Here is a 19,044-nt window from a genome sequence, read left to right as displayed (position 1 = left end):
AATACAGCCCCTTCGGCCCACAGAGTTGTGCCAAACATGTCCCTACCTTAGAAATTACTAGGCTTACCTATAGCCCTCTATTTTACTAAGCTCCATGTACCTATCTGAAAGTCTCTTAAAAGACCCTATCGTATCCGCCTCCACCACCGTTGCTGGCAGCCCATTCCACGCGCTCACCACTCTCTGAGTAAAAAACTTACCCCTCGCATCTCCTCTGTACCTCCTCCCTAGCACCCTAAACCTGTGTCCTCTTTTGGCAACCATTTGAGCCCTGGAAAAAAGCCTCTGACTAGCCACATGATCAATGCCTCTCATCATCTTATACACCTCTATCAGGTCACCTCTCATCCTCCGTCGCTCCAAAGAGAAAAGGCCGAGTTCACTCAACCTATTCTCACTTGCCTTCACTCACTTTCCTGGTAACTGCCTTGAAAAACTCTATAAGATTGGTTAAACATGACCTACCATGCACAAAGCCATGCTGACTATCTCACTTGTAAAGATAACAAGTGTAGGGAACCTTGGTTTTCAAGAGATATTGAAGCCCTAGTTAAGAGAGAAAAGGAGGTGCTTAGCAAGTGTAGGCAAGCAGGAACAAAGCAGGAATGAGCTGCTTATAGAGAATAAGAAATGCAGGAGAGAACACTTAAGGTAGAAATCAGGAAGTCTAAAAGAAGGTATGAAATTGTTCTGGCAGACAAAGTAAAGGAGAATCTTGAGGGATTCTACAGATACGTTAAGAGCAAAAGGATTGCAACGGACAAAATTGGTCCTCTGGAAGACCAGCATGGTAATCCATGTGTGGAGCCAAAACAGGTGGGAGAGATCTTCAATGAATTCTTTGCATCGGCATTTCCTCCGGAGACAGACACCAAGTCTATTGTAGTAAGGCAAAGTGGCATCAACTTCATGGACCCTGTACCTATCAAAGAGGAGGAGGTGTTTGATACCCGGAGGCAAATCAGGGTGGATAAATCCCCAGGGCCTAACAAGATGTTCCCTTGCACCCTATGGGAGGCAAGAGCAGAAATTGCCGGGACCCTAGCAGACATACCTAAATCATCCTTAGCAACAGGGGAGGTACCAAAGGATTGGAAGATGGCCTATTTTGTTCCACTGTTTAAGAAAATCTCTAAACATAAACCAGGAAGTTCTAATCTGGTGAGTCTGACATCAGCTTTGGGAAAGTTATTGGAAGGTATTGTGAGGGACCAGTTATATACTCTAGGTATTTGGATGGACACGGACTGATTAAGGATAGTCAGTATGGCTTTGTAAATGGTAGGTCATGTCTAACCAATCTTATAGAGTTTTTCAAGGAAGTTACCGAGAAAGTGGGTGAAGGCAAGGCCATGAATGTTGTCTACATGGATATTAGTAAGGCATTTGACAAGGTCCTGATTGGGAGGCTTGTCAAGAAAGTTCAGTCGCTCAGCATTCAGGATAAGGTAGTAAATTGGATTATACATTGGCTCTTTGGGAGAGGCCTGATGGTGGTATTAGATGGTTGCCTTTCTAACTGGAAGCCTGTGACTCCTGGTGTGCCACAGGGATCAATGCTGGGTCCGTTGCAGGTTGTCATCTATATCAATGATCTGGACGATAACATGGTTAAATGGATCAGCAAATTTGCAGATCACACCAAGATTGGGGGTGTAGTGGACACTGAGGAGGGCTATCAAGGCTGGCAGAGGGATCTGCATTAGTTTGAAAAATAGGCTAAAAAATGGCAGAAGGAATTTAATGCAGGGAAGTGTGAGGTTTTGCTCTGGTAGGACCAACCAGGGTAGGTCTTACATAGTGAACGGTACGGCACTGAGGGGTGTAATAAAAACAATGGGATCTGGGAATACAGGTCCATAATTCATTGAAAGTGGTGTCATAGGTAGACAGCGTCATGAAGAAAGCTTTTAGCACATTGGCCTTCATAAATCAATGCATTGCGTACAGGAGATGGGTTGTTATGTTGAAATTGTATAAGATTTTGGGGAAGCCTAATTTGGAGTATTGTGTGCAATTTTGGTCACGTACCTACAGAAAAGATGTAAATAAGATTGAAAGAGTATGAAGAAAATTTACAAGGATGTTGCAGGGTATGGAGGACCTGAGTTATAAGGAAAGATTGAATAGATTAGGAGTGTATTCTTTAGAATGTAGAAGATTGAGAGGAGATTTGATAGAGGTATACAAAATTATTAGAGGTATAGAAAAAGTAAATGCAAACAGGCTTTTTTCACTGAGACTGGGTGAGACTACAACCAGAGGTCATGGGTTAAGGGTGAAAATTGAGGTCTGAGGGGAACATAAGGGGAAATTTCTTTGCTCAGAGGGTCATGAGAATGTGGAATGAGCTGCCAGCGCAAGTGGTCCATGCAAGATCAATTTCAATGTTTAAGAGAAGGTTGGACAGATACATGGGTAGTAGGGGTATGGAGGACTTTGGTCCCAGTGCAGGTCAATGGGAGGAGGCCATTTAAATAGTTTCAGCATGGACTAGATGGGTCGAAGGGCCTATCTGTGTACTTTACTTCTCTGTGACTCTATGACTATGACTAAAGGGGATAGTTTTAAGATGATAAGCGTCGTAAGTACATCTATGTGGGTGTGGTTGAGGCAGGGATAATAACAACATTTAAAAAAACTTTTGGATAAGTCCATACTTAGTAAAAAGTTAGAGGGATAGTGACCAAATGGGACAGATTTGGTAGGCATCTTGTTTTGCATGGAGGAGTTGAGCCAAAGGGCTGTTTCCTATACTTTATTTCTCTATGACATTATTGGAGGCCAAGGTTGAACCTCGGTTTATGGAGGAACTTCAGATAAAATAATTCATTATTTAAAAGCAAGGTACATAAAAAAATTGCTAATTTCATTTTCCGTGTCACGACTGAAGAATGAGCTGAAATAAATATACCTCAATGAATCTACAGCAAAATTTACTTACTGAGCACTCATTGTATATAACAGTATTGTTTCTCAAAGCAGGAAATAAAGTTCATGTTTCTCTTTAATTGCCTGTTGCCATTATCATTGTAATGAAGATCTTAGAGTGTTACTTTATACGTTGTATCAAAAACATACTGGTAGCTAGATCAATGACTGTGTTATGTTCTGTAACTTCAAAACATTAAACTAATTCAAAGGAAGACATGGGAGTCTGGGAATGTGTGTTTACTTAAAGTGAGATGCACATGCATCACGTGGAAGCATAGTGACGTATCCTGTATAATTCATGTATTTGTACATATAATCCATAATGAATTATTTAAAGAAACAAGAATGCTTAAACAACCGATATATATACAAGAATACTCAAATATTGCTTAAATATTGATTACACACCACTCCTCCCTGCTTAGCGATAAACTCCAACTACAGCTACTATATTTGGACATCCACAGCATAGTAATTTTAAATGATCCCATTCATGCCTAGTGATTTCGTATCTGTGGAAGTTTTCTTACTCTTGTGGGATAACGTCTTTTCTGACAAGTGAGATCACTGTGCTTGGCCGTTGAAACTTGTGGCTCTGAAGACAATCTCAGGTTCTGGGACCCCCTCCAGGATGTTTGTAGGATTGGTTTCGAGGCTGCAAGAAGACTGCTCTGGACACCTTTCTTCTCCTTCCTTTTTCTTCTTCTAGTTTGTGCATCTTGATCTTAGAAAAGTGTATTTAGTTCACTGGAGTTTCTCTTATTAATTCTTCTATTGCTCCCTTTACGATATGATCTCTCCTCTTAGTTTCCACATCCACAACATCATCTGACAAATCCTTTTTTTTTGTATTTCTATTGACTCATTTCTTTTTGCTCTTCTATTCATCCAGCCGGGCTTTGGTCTCTGCATCTACTTTTACAAGCAGTTTTTTTTTGTTTCCCACTTGAAGTTCATGCAATAACCTTAATGCACGCAAGTTAGCTTCTGGTTCTCTATACTCACAAAAGCTGAATGCTTGCAACTTTCCTGAAGCTCCTTGAATTCTCCTCCAGTTTAAAACCAAGCCACATTTTGCAAGTAACTGCCAGATTAAAGTATCAGAAGTGTTCTCAGACAGTTGCCTACAAAAGCTATTGTAGTCAGACACTGCTTTCATCACTTTCGTGATCCCTTTGAGCAGCTTCCTTGGCCCAATATGCTTTCCAAGCAGAGGCACAGTGGTTGGCCCCAAAACCTGTTTGCCCTCTTTTGGGGAATGGTTCACAGTGGACAGCATGGAGACATTTTTGCATCAACCAGTAACTTCCTTAATTCACTCTCAGTTGGCTTTATTGCAGGTGATGTGGCATGCAAATTGTGGATGGATCTCCACTACAGGGTCAAGACAGGGACAGAATCCAGACACAACTCTATGCCAACGACACACATAGTATACGGCAAGGTCTACACACTAGTTCAGACTTCGAAGGGAAACACAGTGAGGCAGTCAACATTGCTGCTTCTCTCCCGGATGAGCTAAATCTTTTTTACGTTCATTTCGAAGTTGTTAACACTGAGCCCCCGAGGACAGCTGATGCAACCTGCAGCTTGGTCATCTCGGAGGCTGAGGTACGTAGGTCTTTCCCGCGTGTTAGCAGCTGCAAGACAGCAGGGCCGGATGGCATCCCAGGGCAAGTACTCAACGTGTACGTGACACAGCTGGCAATGTGTTCACAGACATTTTTTATCTTTCCTTCTCCCAGTGTTTAGTTCCCCTCCTGCTTCAAACTACCATTATCCCTATATATGTCTGAACGATTGGCGTCCTGTCGCACTCACCTCAATAATAAGCAAATGCTTTGAGAGGCTGGTCAAGGACTACATCTGCAGCTTGCTACCACCCACACTGGACCCCCTACAATTCGCCTACAGACACACTGATCAACCGATCATTGCCACAGCACTACGCGCCGTCCTCACTCACTTGGAGAAGAGGGATGCTTATGTTGGAATGCTGTTCTTGACTACCGTTCAGCATCCAACACCATATCTCCCCCCCCCCCCGGCGCAACAAGAAGCTCAAAGACCTCGGCCTTCACCTTGCCTTGTGTAACCAAACCTTGAACTTCCTGTCAGATTGCCGGCCAGCGGTAAGGATGGGCATCCTCACCTCTGCCCCGCTGACCCTCAACACAAGAGCTACTCAGTTCTGTGTCCTGAACCCTCTCCTCTACTCCCTCTATACCCACGACTTTGTTGCCACGCACAGCTCCTATCTGCTGATCAAATTTCCAGGTAACACGACATTGATAGGCCTTATTTCTAACTATGATGAGACAACCTACAGCGGAGGAGTGAACGCCCTGTCACAGACTACTTTAAATCATGCCAAATATAGGTTCCTGAAGGTAAAATGGAGGGCAATATGGGAGGAAAGGGTGAGATTGATCTTGGAGTTGGTTAAAGGGTCTGCACAACCTAGTGGGCAGAATGGACTGTACATACTGTACTGTTCTATGCCCTGTGTAAAATCCTGAGGACGGTCTAGATATTGACCAGTTGTTAAATGGGCTCTCCATGCCATTAATTTCAAGATAATTATGGAGAATGATAGGTCTGGCCCTTGGATTGAGATTCTAAATGAGAGAGAGAGAGAAGTTTTGGTGTTATCAGAAAGGTTCTGGAAAAAGTGGATTGGAACAGGTTCCTGGCAAAGCTGTGCTTGCTAGGGGGGAGGTTCTCAAGAGTGAAATTTTGAGAGTACAGAGTTCGTATGTTCTATCAGAATAAAAGACTAGACTAACAGATATTTTCAACAGATATTGAGGCCCAGGTTAAGAAGAAGAAGGAGGAGTATTACAGGTGTAGGCAGCAAGAAAGAAATAAAGTAGTTGAGGAGTTTAAGAAAAACAAGAGAAGGAAATCAGGAGGGCTGAAAGAAGACATGAGGTTGCTCTAGCAGACCAGGTGATGGAGAATCCCAAATGCTTCTTCAGATATATTAAATGCAAAAGGATAGCAAGGAGCAAAATTAGTCAAAGAACACAGAACATAGAACAGTAAAGCACATTACAAGAACAGGACCTTTGGCCTACAATGTTATGACAAATCAAATGAATTAATAATCATATAGAGAACAAAAACTAACCTGCTATGCCTTCACAATGTGCATATCTTTCCATTTTCCTCTTAAAAGTCCCAAATGGCTCCAACACCATATTCAGGTTTGCTGATCTCACACTGTTGTGGACCGCATCAAAAGCGGTGAAGAATTAATATACAGGAGGGAGATAAGGTGAGGGAGGGAAATGGGGATGGGAAATGGTGAAGGGGTGGAGCGTTCCCATTCTGATATGTCCATCCCTGGCCTCCTCCACTGTCATGATAAGGCCACACTTAGGTTGGAGGAACAACACCTTATATTCCGTTTGTGTAGCTTCCAATCTGATGACATGAACATTGATTTCTTACACTTCCGGTAATGCTTCCACCCTCCTTCACCATTTTCCATCCCCTTTCCCCTCCCTCACCTTATCTCCTTGCCCACCCATCGCCTCCCTCTGGGGCTCCTCCCCACCTTTTTCTTTCTTCCATAGCCTTTCGTCTCTTTCACCAATCAACTTCCCAGCTCTTTACTTCATCCCTCCCCCTCCAGGTTTCAATTATCACCTGGTGTTTCTCTCTCCCCTGCCCCCACCTTTTAAATCTACTCCTCAGCTTTTTATCTTCAGCCCTGCCAAAAGGTTTTGGCCAGAAACATCGACTGTACTTTTTTTCTATTGATGCTCCTTGGCCTGCTGAGTTCCTCCAGCATTTTTTGTGTGTTGCTCGGATTTCCAGCATCTGCAGATTTTCCCTTGTTCTGTAGATGGGTGGTGGAAAGTGTACTGACTGGCTGCATTATGGCCTGGTTTGGGAACACCAATATCTTTGAGTGGAAAATCCTGCATAAAGTAGTGGGTTCAGTCCACACAAGAGGCTCTGGTGAATTCCAGTGCAGTTGGCACCTTTTAGGACCAGACTCTGTGTGTGCAGGTTGGACTCCCTACTGAGCCTATTTCTCACCCCTTCTGCATCATGGACATCGACAGGCATTCCTTGGGGTCTGGGTTAGTCAGAACATGCACATGACTTCTGTGCTTGGTCATCGGGGTGCACTGCAAGTCCATCCAATTCATCCTTATTGACTCGCCCAACACCCCTCTCATCTTGGGTTACCGCTGGCTCTCCACTCGTGACCCTCACTATGCCTGGTCATCTAGTTCTTTGCTGAGTTGGCGACCCACCTGCCTGCAGCCTCAATTGACTTCACCTCGTAAGTCCGTGGATCGAAGGAAACTCTCAACCTTATCAGATCCCTGCAGGAATACTACGATATGGCCATTGCCTTCAGTAAAAGGAAATCAACAGACACCAGGCTCCTCCCAGGCACCAGCCCTCCCCAAAGTACCCTGTTCTCCCTCTTCTCTCCTGAGACCCGAGCCATGAATGACTATATGGCCAAAGTGCTGCACAGCTTCATTCAACCATTCCAGTCCCCCCATTGCAGGATTCCTCTTCGTCAAAAAGTAAGATGGGGGGTTTCAATGGATATTAACAAAATCACAGTTAGGGACTGCTAATATCTCCCCTTGATGAAATACTCTGTGGGGCCCAGTTCTTCACCAAACTGGATCTACAGAGCGCATACAACCTAACCCACATCTGTCAGGATGATGAGTGGAAGATGGCATTCATAACACCCACTGTCTACTACAAGTACTTGGTAATGTCCTTTGGACGTTCTAACAGTCCAGCCAATTTCCAAGCCTCAAGATCCTCTGAGACATACCACACACGTATGTGTTTGTCTACCTTAATGACATCCTCACCTTCTCCAACGACCGCCAAGATTATGTTTGCTCAGTCCTTCAGTGTCTCCTTGAAAATCAACTCTACTGCAAGTTAGAAATGCCAGTCATTTCCTTCCTGGGTTACGTCCCTTCACCCAAAGGCAACCAGAGGAAGTGTGTGCAGTCATTGAATGGACCTGGCCACACTCAATGAAACAGCTACAGCTGTTTCTCCACTGTCTAATGCTGTTTCATCAGGAACTACAGTCAAATTGCTGTTCTTCTCACAGACCTCACAGATAACCTGGTCTGCACCCATGGACCACGCTCAAGGGATACTTCACCACCATCCCCATTTTCCATCATCTGAACCCCTCTGGACCTTTTGTGCTAGAGGTACTGTAGATGCATCTGACATTGGTGCCACGGCAATTCACACCCAGTGAGGACCAGATGAAAAGATCCACTTTTGTACATTCTTCTCGCACAAGTTCAACTCTACACAGCGCCATTACGGAGTAAGAGCCAGAGTTACTTGCCATCAAATGGGCATTGGAGGAATAAGGACATTGGCTGATGCAAAACACTAAGCCCTTTCTGATCTGGACTGACTAGCAGAACCTCATATCCATTCAACATGCCTGCCAACTCAACCCAAGAGAGGCTTGCTGGACCTTCTTCTTCAAACAATTCAACTTCATCATCTTCTACTAACACGATTCCAAGAACACTAAGGCGAATGCCATGTTAAGACAGTTTGCCCCAGCTGAAACAGAGATCGACCTTCTGTCTATCACTCCATAGTTCCAGATCCTCACCCTGATGTTTGTCTGGGATCTTGAGAACCATATCACCATGCTCTACTGCACGAGCCTACTCTGCCCAACACCCCTGCCATCTGCGAGTATGCGCTGGTGGCCGTGCATTTTGAAACACTCTAGTGGGCCCACTCCTCAACCCCTCTGTGGTCATCCAAGCACATGATGGACCCTGGATTTTCTGCAATGCTGGTTCTGATGGTCCACCATGATCTCAGATGTACACCAGTTTGTTGCTGCCCTCCCTCAGTGTGCCCAGTCCACTTCCTCCAACCAGTGGACATCTAGGCTCCTGCGGCTCCTGCTGGTCCCTTAATGACTGTGATACCACATCAGCATGAATTTCATCATGGGTATGCCATCTTCCAATGTGGCCACAGTAATCATGACAGTGGTGGACTGGTTCTCCAACTTGATCCACTTCATTGCTCTCCCCAAACTTCTATCAGCCTCTGAGATGATAGACCTGGTTACCCAATGTGTAGTTCACCTCTATGGCTTCCCACAGGACATTGCATTGGACTAGGGCCCACCATTCATCTCTTGATTCTGTCAAGCCTTCAGCTACCCTCTCCACAATTCAGTGTGGTGGTCCTCTGGTCATCATCAACAGACAGTCAGAAAGAGCCAATCAGCAAGTGGAGAAGTTTCTGCGATGATCCACTTATTTCTAACATTTACACATGGAAGAAGTATCTGCTCTGGGTTGAGCTGTCCCATAATCTACATCCCTCCTCTACAGCAGATATATCACCCATTGAAGTGCTTCATGGCTACCAACCCTCATTGTTCCCTTGTGGTGGAACTAATAGTGGAGGTCCCTTCCACCAGGGTCCTGGTTTGCTGATGCCAGGATGCTTGGAAGAGAGCAAGGATGGCTATCCTAGCTGCCAACCACAGCTACACCCACCAGGCTAACTGCAGTTGGCACTCAACAGACTGGGTCTGGTTGTCCACTGCACAATGCTGCCTGCGCACTAACTCCAGCAATCTCTTGCCCAGCTCATTAGTGCCTTTTTAAGATCACCCATCGCATCAATCCAGTCACTTACCATCTCCAGCTGTCACTTCCCCTCAGGACCACGCCTACTTTCCATGTCCCACCTCAAGCTGTTGTCCAAGGGCCACTCAACTCAACTGAGGCTGCACCTCCAGATCGAAGGGTGCTGGAAGGTCGACCAGTGTATACTGATCGCTGGTTGGTGGATGGGGTGTACATTACCAGGATGTATGGGATGGTTGCATGAGCAGAGGTCTTTGGTGCTGTCCAGTTGCATCTTGGAAGCATTGCTCATTGAAGAATTCCACCAGATCTATCCAAACTGTCTTGGCCCGCTGGGTGTTGGTTGTGGAAGGAGGGTCCTGTCAAGCCTGCACTTGTTTCCAAATCATCACCTGCAGCCCATTGAAACCCAGTTCTCATCCACAATCCTTGTTCACTTATGCCAACCAGCTAGTTTCAACCAGTTGCTCCGAGCCTTCAGTTACCTTGTTATCTTGTCGTGTTAAGTACCTATTCTCTTTTATTTTGTGGCCCCTCATGGCTTGTTATCTTGCAGTTTTTTTAATAAAATATAATTTATTGCTGAATTGCTTTTGGGTCAAGCCTCCTCTGGTTGGCAGGAGGCAAAGAGTGGGAATAAAGGGAACCTTTTCTGATTGGCTGCCAACTGTGGTGACCCGCAGGGATTGGTGTTGGGACTGCTTCTTTTTATGTTGTATGATAATGATTTGGATGATGGGATAGATGGCTTTGTGGCCTTTTGCGGACTGTAGGAATGTAGGTGGAGGGGCACCTACTGCTGAGGAAACAGAGAGGCTGCAGAAGGACTTGGACAGCTTAGCAGAATGGACAAAGAAATGGCAAATGGAATACAGTGTTGGGAAGTCTATGATCATGCATTTTGGTAGAAAGACTAAATGAGGAGAAAAAATTCAAAAATCAAAGTGACTTGGAGTCCTCATGCAGGATTCCTTAAAGGTTAATGCGCAGGTTTAATCGGTGGTGTGGAAGGTAAATGAAATGATAGCATTCATTTCAAGAGGACAAGAATATAAAAGCTAGGATGTAATGCTGAGACTTTATAAAGCAATGGCGAAGCCTCTCTTGGAGTATTGTGAGTGGTTTTCGACCCCTTATTTAAGAAAGGATGTGCTGACGTTGGAGATGGTTCAAAGGAGGTTCACAGAAATGATTCTGGAAATGAATGCCTTGTCATATAAGGAGCGTTTGATGGCTCTGGCCTGTACTCACTGGAATTCAGAAAATGGCGGTGAGGGGTGGGAGGGTGAGGGATATCATTGAAACCTATCGAATGTGGGAAGGTCTAGATAGTGTGGATGTGGAGAGGACGTTTCCTCTGGTGGAGCAGTGTAGGACCAGGGAACAAAGTCTCAAAATAGAGGAACATTCATTTAGAACAGAGATGAGGAGGAATTTCCTTAGCCAGAGAGTGGTGAATCTGTGGAATTTGTTGCCACAGGTAGCTGTGTAAGTCAAGTCATTGGGTATATTGAAGGCAGAGGTTGATAGATTCTTGATTAGTTAGGGCTTAAAAGATTACGGGGAGGAAAGCAGAAGAATATGGTTGAGAGGAAAGTTAATCAGAAAATGAAATAGTGGAGCAGGCTCATTCGACTGAATGGCTTAATTCTGTTCCTACGCCTTATAGTCTTATGGTCTACATTTCCTGACATGGTGAGGCCTAACATGGAGTAGTTTGTGCAGTTCTGGTCACCTACTTACAGGAAGTTTACAAGAATGTTGCTGGGACTTGGGGACCTGAGATATAAGGAAAGGTTGAATAGGTTAGGACTTTATTCCTTGGAAGCGGGATTTGATAGACATGTACAAAATTATGAAGGGGTATAGATAGAGTAAATACAATCAGCAATTTTCCTCTGAGGATGGGTGAGACTAGAACCAGAGGTCATGGGTTAAGGGTGAAAGATGTAATGTTTAAGGAGAACATGAACTGAAACCTCTTCACTCAGAGGGTGCTCTCAGAGTGTGGAATGAGCTGTCAGTGGAAGTGGTGGATGTGGGTTTCATTTCAATATTTTTGAGAAATTTGGATAGTACATGAACAGGAACAAGTATGAAGGGCTGTGGTCTGGTGGCGAGTCCATGGTGCTATGAGGATAGTAGTTTGGTACAAACTAAATAGGCCGAAAAACTTGTATCTGAGCTGTTTGGATAGAATTATTCCCTCCTTCCATAAACTTGTGTCAAATTCCACACAACATTATGACATCTGGGACTCTGCTTTCCTTTGAAATATTGCCTTCCTTGTATCCACCATTCACACGTGCTTTATGCTGTCATTGTTGATAAAATAGCAGGAATTTGATGTAAAAGTGAAATGACAAAAACAATGGGGAAGAGGAGGATGAGGAGCAATCCAGTGGAGGTATATGAAATCATGAGGAGCATAGATGGGATATAGAGTGAGAAACATTTCCCCACAGTGGAGCTATCTAAAACTAAAGGAGTGAGTTTAAATTTAAGGGCTTTTTTTAGTTTAGAAAGATTGTTTTCACCCAGAGGATGGTTGGAATTGGGGATGCACTATCTGTGGAAGTGGTAGAGGCAGAAATGCTGATAATGCTAATAAGAGAAGACGTATTGTGGTCACAATAAAACAGCTTTTTGGCAGTCATGTACAACAACATAGGACATGCATCATTACACTTTCCTTTGGCCTGATGTATATTAGCAAATATGGGGGAAACTGAATAATCTGGCTGAATGGTGCTACAACAACAACCTCTCACTCAATGTCAGCAACACCAAAGAGATGATTATTGACTACGGAGTCAATAAGTAAGATTTCATCCTCACCTTCCTAAATTATTGTGTGTTATATGTGTGTTATGTTTTCTACTGTGCTTTAAAACCTGGATCAGAGAAATCTTGGCTCATCTGAAGGTATTCATCTATGTAGTTAAATGGTGATAAACTTGATTTGAGATGGAAGCTGGAGGTCCATATGCCAGTCCTCATCAGGGGATCAGGGGTGGAGAGATTCTTCAACTTTAAATTCGTCAGCATTGTTATTTCAAAGGATCTGTCCCAGGTCCAGAATGTAAGTGTCATTACAAGGAAGGCATGGCAGTACCTCTACTTTCTTAGAAGTTTGCGAAGATTCGGCATATCATCCAAACCTTTGATAAATGTCGATAGATGCATGGTAGAGGGTATACCGATTGGTTGCATCACTGTCTGGGATATAAGCAAATCTCATGAATGGAGAAGCTTACAAAGCTCTCCCCATCAAGGAGCTCATCTACAAGGAATGCCTTTGCAGGAAAACAACATCCAGGCCATGCTCTCTTTTTGCTGCTGGCATCAGGAAGGAGGTCCGGGAGCCTTTGGTCCCACACTGCCAGGTTCAGGAACAGTTGTTACGACCATTAGTCTCCTAAACCAGCGTGGATGACTTCACTCAGCTGAATACTGAACTGATTTCACAACCTATGGTCTCACTTTCAATGGCTCTGCAACTCATGTTCTCAGTGTTATTTATTATTTATTTATCTATTATTATTATTATTTTGTTTTTTCTTTTTGTATTTTCACAATTTTTGTATTTTGCCCTTTGTTTATTTGAATTTGTTTGTGTGTAGTTTTTCTTTGATTCTACCATGTCTCTTTGTGTTTACTGTAAATGCCCAGAAAAATGAATCTCTGGGTAGTATACAATGACATAAATGTAGTTTGATAATAAATTTTCTTTGATCTTTGATCTTCATAGTGCTAACTGGATGAATATATTGACCTTAGGCTTTCAAATTTTTCATCACATGAGCTGTTGCAAATATCAGAGATGGTGATGAATATTGGTAGCTCAGCAACACACACAAAATGCTGGAGGAACTTAGCAGGCCAGGAAGCATCTGTGGAAAAGAGTACAGTCGATGTTTCAGGCCGTGACACTTCAGCAGGACTGCTGAACAGTCTTGGCCCGAAACATCGACTGTACTCTTTTCCACAGATGCTGCCTGGCCTGCTAAGTTCCTCCAGCATTTTGTGTGTGTTGCTTGGATTTTCAGCATCTGCAGATTTTCTCTTGTTTGTGATTGGTAGATCAGGTTGAGGCATTTGATTTGCCGTGTATGGTAAACTTGCTAATTAGCTTGAAGACATTTCATCACCATTTGAGGTGATATCCTCAGTGCACAGTTGTTAGTGTTTCTCTCTGGGAATACTGACATTGATATAGGCCCCTGTTCACTTGTCTTGATCCTGATTGGCTAGCCCTAGAGTTGACCTTTAATTCGATTGGTTCACGCTTCTTTGGCTCTTGGGCGTTCATAGATGGTGTCTATTTTAATAAGTTTGTTTACAGAGTTATCAGAAGAAAGCCATGTTTCTAAAATTCTCCTGCCTACTTTGTGTTTGTCTCCTCCAGAGCCTCTGCAGTATCCTTCTCTGTCTTCATGTACCAACATCAGCAACAGTGGATCATGTCTCTGTCCTGCCAGTAAATGAGTTGAGAGTTTACATTTCAATTTCGAAGGGCAGATTTATAAACAACTCAAAGGAATGCCAACGGTACCATCAACATCCGGCTTCACTGCAGAGGCCGATATGCAAAAGCTAGGAAAGATAGCATTTCCAGTCCTCAGGCCCAAATTCTGGGTATGATATGTAGATGATACCTTTGTAATACTCAAACAAAATGAAATAGAGGATACCTTTATCCAAATCAACAACCTATTCAGTGACATCAAGTTTAAAATGGAGAGATGTACTTATCGCTAGAAGGACAGACGGTACATTAGAGACATCTGTCTACTGGAAGGGTACACATACAGACCAAGTATTGAACTACCACAGCAACCACCCAGCCTGCCACAAGAAAAACTCATTCAAACCCTACTTTCTTTCTTCTCAAATCTTTTTATTATTTTTTCAAAAATAAACACGAGTACATCGAAGTAAACAACACTTACAATGTCTCAAAAGAAAAAAATTATATTAAGATTGAAAAAATTTTGTGTTGGAAAAAAAACCCTACTAAGCAAGAAAATGGGAAAAAAGAAAAATCCCATTAGGTGTCTAACCCCAGAGCCATGCGTCAAACATAAAGCTTCTAAAGATGAACATCAAATCGTCAGCAAAAAAGAAAGTACCAATAAAAATTTACAATTAGATCGTGGAGAATCCATCAATTAACTCAAATGATAATAATGAGCAAATGAACCCCATCTTTTCTCAAAATCAAACATGGGTTCAAAGGTTCGACTTCTAATTTTCTCCAAACTAAGACATAGAATCACTTGAGAGAACCATTGTGACAAAGTGGGAACCATTGTATCCTTCCACTTCAACAAAATGGCTCTCCTAGCTATCAATGTAACAAATGCAATAACATGTTGGTCAGACATAGAGATACCATGGATATTTTGAGGAATTATTCCGAAAAACACAGTTAATTTGTTAGGTTATAAATTAATTTTAAGTGCTTTAGAAATTGTTGAAAAAACTGACTTCCAGAACTGTTCCAGAATAGAGCAAGACCAAAACATGTGTGTCAGTGTAGCTATCTCAGTTTTACATCTATCACAATAACTATCAACATTAGGGAATATTTTAGACAATCTCTCCTTCATCAAATGATGACGATGTACAATTTAAATTGAATCAGTGAATGACTAGCACGGATTGAAGAAGCGTTAACCAACTTCAGAATTCGCATCCAATCTTCCGTCGTAAAAGTCAAATTGAGTTCCTTTTCCCAATCTTGTTTAATCTTAAATAAAGGACGCTTATCCCATTGTAATAGTAAATTATAAATTCTTCCAATGGAACGCTTCTTCGAAGGGTTCATAGTCATAAAAGTATCTAACAGGTAGCATCCAATATGTAAGGAAAATTACTTAAATATTTTTGTAAGAAATGTCTAAGTTGGAGATACTGTAAAAAGTGTAAGTGTGAAAGAGAATATTTATCAACTAATTGTTCAAAGAACTACAGTCTACCTTCTTTAAGTAAGTCCAAAAAAGAATTAATACCTTTATTTTTCCAAAGTGAAAACATTGGATCACTCAAAGAAGGCTTAAAAAAGTTGTTTTGATAAATTAAACTACAAAGCTTAAATTTTTTAAGATTAAAAAAATTATGGAACTGAAGCTAAGTTTGTAAAGAATGCTTAATCACAGGGTATAAGTTTAAATTAGCAACTTTAGCTAATTGTATAGGCAAAGCAGCTCCCAATAATGAAGTTAAATGAAACTGTTTCACAGTTTTCAATTCCAAATCTACCCAGATAGGCTTCTTATCAACCCATATAACCAAAAGGACATGTATCGCACATTAACAGCCCAGTAATACATTCTTAAATTAGGCAAAACAAGACCTCCATCCTTTTTCAACTTTTGTAAATGACATTTACTAATTCTTGGTCTTTTATTATTGCATGTAAAAGATAAAATAATAGAATCAATCCAGTCAAAAAACTTCTTAGTCAAAAAAACAGGGATATGCTGAAATAGATATAAAAATTTTGGTAGAATCATCATTTTGACTGTATGGATGTGACCAACAAGTGAAAATGTAAGTGGACTCCATTTACTAAACAAATATTTCATAGAGTCTAACAAAGGAACAAAATTGGCTTTATAAAGATCCTTATATTTTTTAGTGATTGTGACACCTAAATAACTAAAAGAATCTGTGACTTTGAAAGGAGTATTGTCATACATAGAAACGGATTCATTTATAGGAAACAATTCACTTTTGCTAAAATTTATTTTATATCCTGAAAACTCTCCAAATTCATTAAATAGTTTTAACAAGGCAGGAATAGATTCCTCAGGATTTGATATATAAACCAATAAACCATCTGCATTAAAGAGAAATCTTATGAATGATCTCATTCACAGAAATCCCATAAATATTTTTAGCTTCACAAAGAGCAATAGCAAGGGATTCTAATATTAAATTAAATAACGAAGGACTTAATGGACAGCCTTGTCTTGTCCCCCGTGAAAGCTGAGAAAAGGAGACCTACAGTTATTAGTAATAACAGTAGCAATAGGAGCTTTATATATCATTCTAATCGAATTATTAAAATTAACACCAAAGCCAAATTTCTCTAAAACATTAAATAGATATTTCCATTCGACTCGATCATTTGAAAAAGAATAACGACCCTTTATGAAACCTGTCAGATCTTTAAAAATAATTTTTCCCAAAATATTCTCCAACCGATTGGCCATTACCTTTGACTGAATCAACGTTCAATAGTGAAATAGGTCTATATGAGGCACAATCAGTAGGATCTCTATCCTTTTTAAGAATTAAAGAGATAGAAGCCTCAGAAAAAGTAGAAGGTAAATCACCTTTCACAAAAGAATCCTTAAATGTTTCCAACATATATGGAGAAAGCAATTTTATGAGTTTTTTATAACATTCCACAGGATAACCATCAAGTCCAGGGGCTTTACCAGACTGAATCGAAAAAATAGCTTTATGAATTTCGGTTTCAGTAATTTGGGCATCAAGAGTTTTTTGATCTTCAACAGAGATTTTGGGAAAAGCAATCTTCCGTAAGAAAGCATCCATTTTAGAAGAATCTACTGGACATTGAGATTTATAAAGTTCAGTGTAAAAGTCTTGAAAAATCCTATTAATTTTTTCATATTCCTGAGCCAAAGTACCATCTTTCCTTCAAATTTTCAATATTTGCCTTTTGGATCTAGCTGTTCTTAATTGAGATGCAAGCAGTTTATTATTTTTATCTCCAAACATATAAAAATTGGCTCTTTAACTTAAGCAAATAGCCTTCAATATGATGAGTTAGTAATAGGTTATATTGTGATTGAAGTTCCACCCTTTGTTTGAATACATCTATATTAGGGGAAACTGCATAAATATTATCTAAGTCTTTAATTTGTTTTGAAATTTTATCTAATTCTACAGTCTGTTTTTTAAGCTTAGCTGAATAAGAAATGATCTGACCGCGTAAAAATGCTTTAAATGTATCCCATATAATTAATTTAGACATACTCCCTATATCATTAAAAAGAAAAAATTCTTTTATCTGATTTTCTATAAAACTGACAAAGTCAGAATCTTGCAATAATGTCTGAGGCATGCGCCATGGTGGGCGAACCAGAATGACATCATCAAATTCAAAAGACAAACTCAAAGGCGCATGATCAGATATAGCAATGGCATCATATTCGCAATTTTTAATACTAGGCAAGAATCTGAGATTGATTATAATATAATCAATCCTCGAATATTTTTTATAAGCATGTGAAAAGAAAGAATATTCTCTGTTATCAGGGTGTAGATACCTCCATAATTCAATCAATCCAAAATCGGTCAAAAAGGAGTTGATAAGTGACGCAGAATGATTTGGAAGTCGCTGATTGATTAAGCTCTTATCGATCAAGGGATTTAAACAACAGTTGAAATCCCCACCCATTATCAACATATATCCATTTAAACCGTGCGTAAAGTAAATGTCTTTTTTAAAAAAAGAAGGATCATCTAAATTGGGACCATACAAATTAACCAGAACAACTTTTCTGTTACAGATCGCCCCTTTAACAATTAAAAATTTACCATTAGAATCTGACTCAATATCCTCTTGAGTAAATATATTAGATTTAATAAAGATAGACACACCTTTAGAAGTGGAATGGAACTGCAAACCTTTCCACCATCCAAAGAATCTATTTTGATCTCCCGCCCTGATATGTGTCTCTTGAGCAAAAATTATATCAGGTTGGAATTGGTTAATAATTGTAAAAGTCTTTTTTTGTTTGATAGGATAATTCCAACCACGTACATTCCAATTTATTACATTAATCCATTTAAATACCATATTATAATTTTATTCTACTTTACACATGCACAGAGCACATACCAATAAGGGATGATCAAAAATGGCAGCGATGAAGAATACAACCACATAAAAAACACGCATGCTTCGGAACCTCCCAATGGGGGAAAATAATCCTAACTGTAACCCCTCCCCCTCCCAAAAGCCCGAAAAGGCAAGCAGACTAGATAGAAAACAAAGCCAGGGACTGCTCTGTCTGTTCAGGAGAAACATTTTTTAAAGGATTATCTCTCCCTCCCCCCAGTTAAAAATAAACCGACTGACCTTGTGAAAGGAATGATAAAGTCTCAGCAAAGGAAAGTTTTTACATTCCAGCATACTAATGTTATCTCTTGAAAAGAAAAACCAGCGCCATTTTTTAGATTTTACATTACGTCTCTAAAAAAACTTTAAATTCAATTACAAGATGCTATAATAAAGCAGAAAAAAATAATAGCATGTTAAACCATACTAAATTTCCAAAAATACCAATTAATAATAACATAAGTAATTAAACCCTCCCCTAAATATTTAAAAAAAAAGAGATGTACTTATCACTAGAAGGACAGACAGGACATTAGAGACATCTGTCTACTGGAAGGGTACACATACAGACCAAGTATTGAACTACCACAGCAACCA

The sequence above is a fragment of the Mobula hypostoma genome, chromosome 4 (assembly GCF_963921235.1).
Source record: "Mobula hypostoma chromosome 4, sMobHyp1.1, whole genome shotgun sequence".
NCBI classification, from domain to species: domain Eukaryota; kingdom Metazoa; phylum Chordata; class Chondrichthyes; order Myliobatiformes; family Myliobatidae; genus Mobula; species Mobula hypostoma.
Note: the sequence above shows the minus strand (reverse complement) of the source record.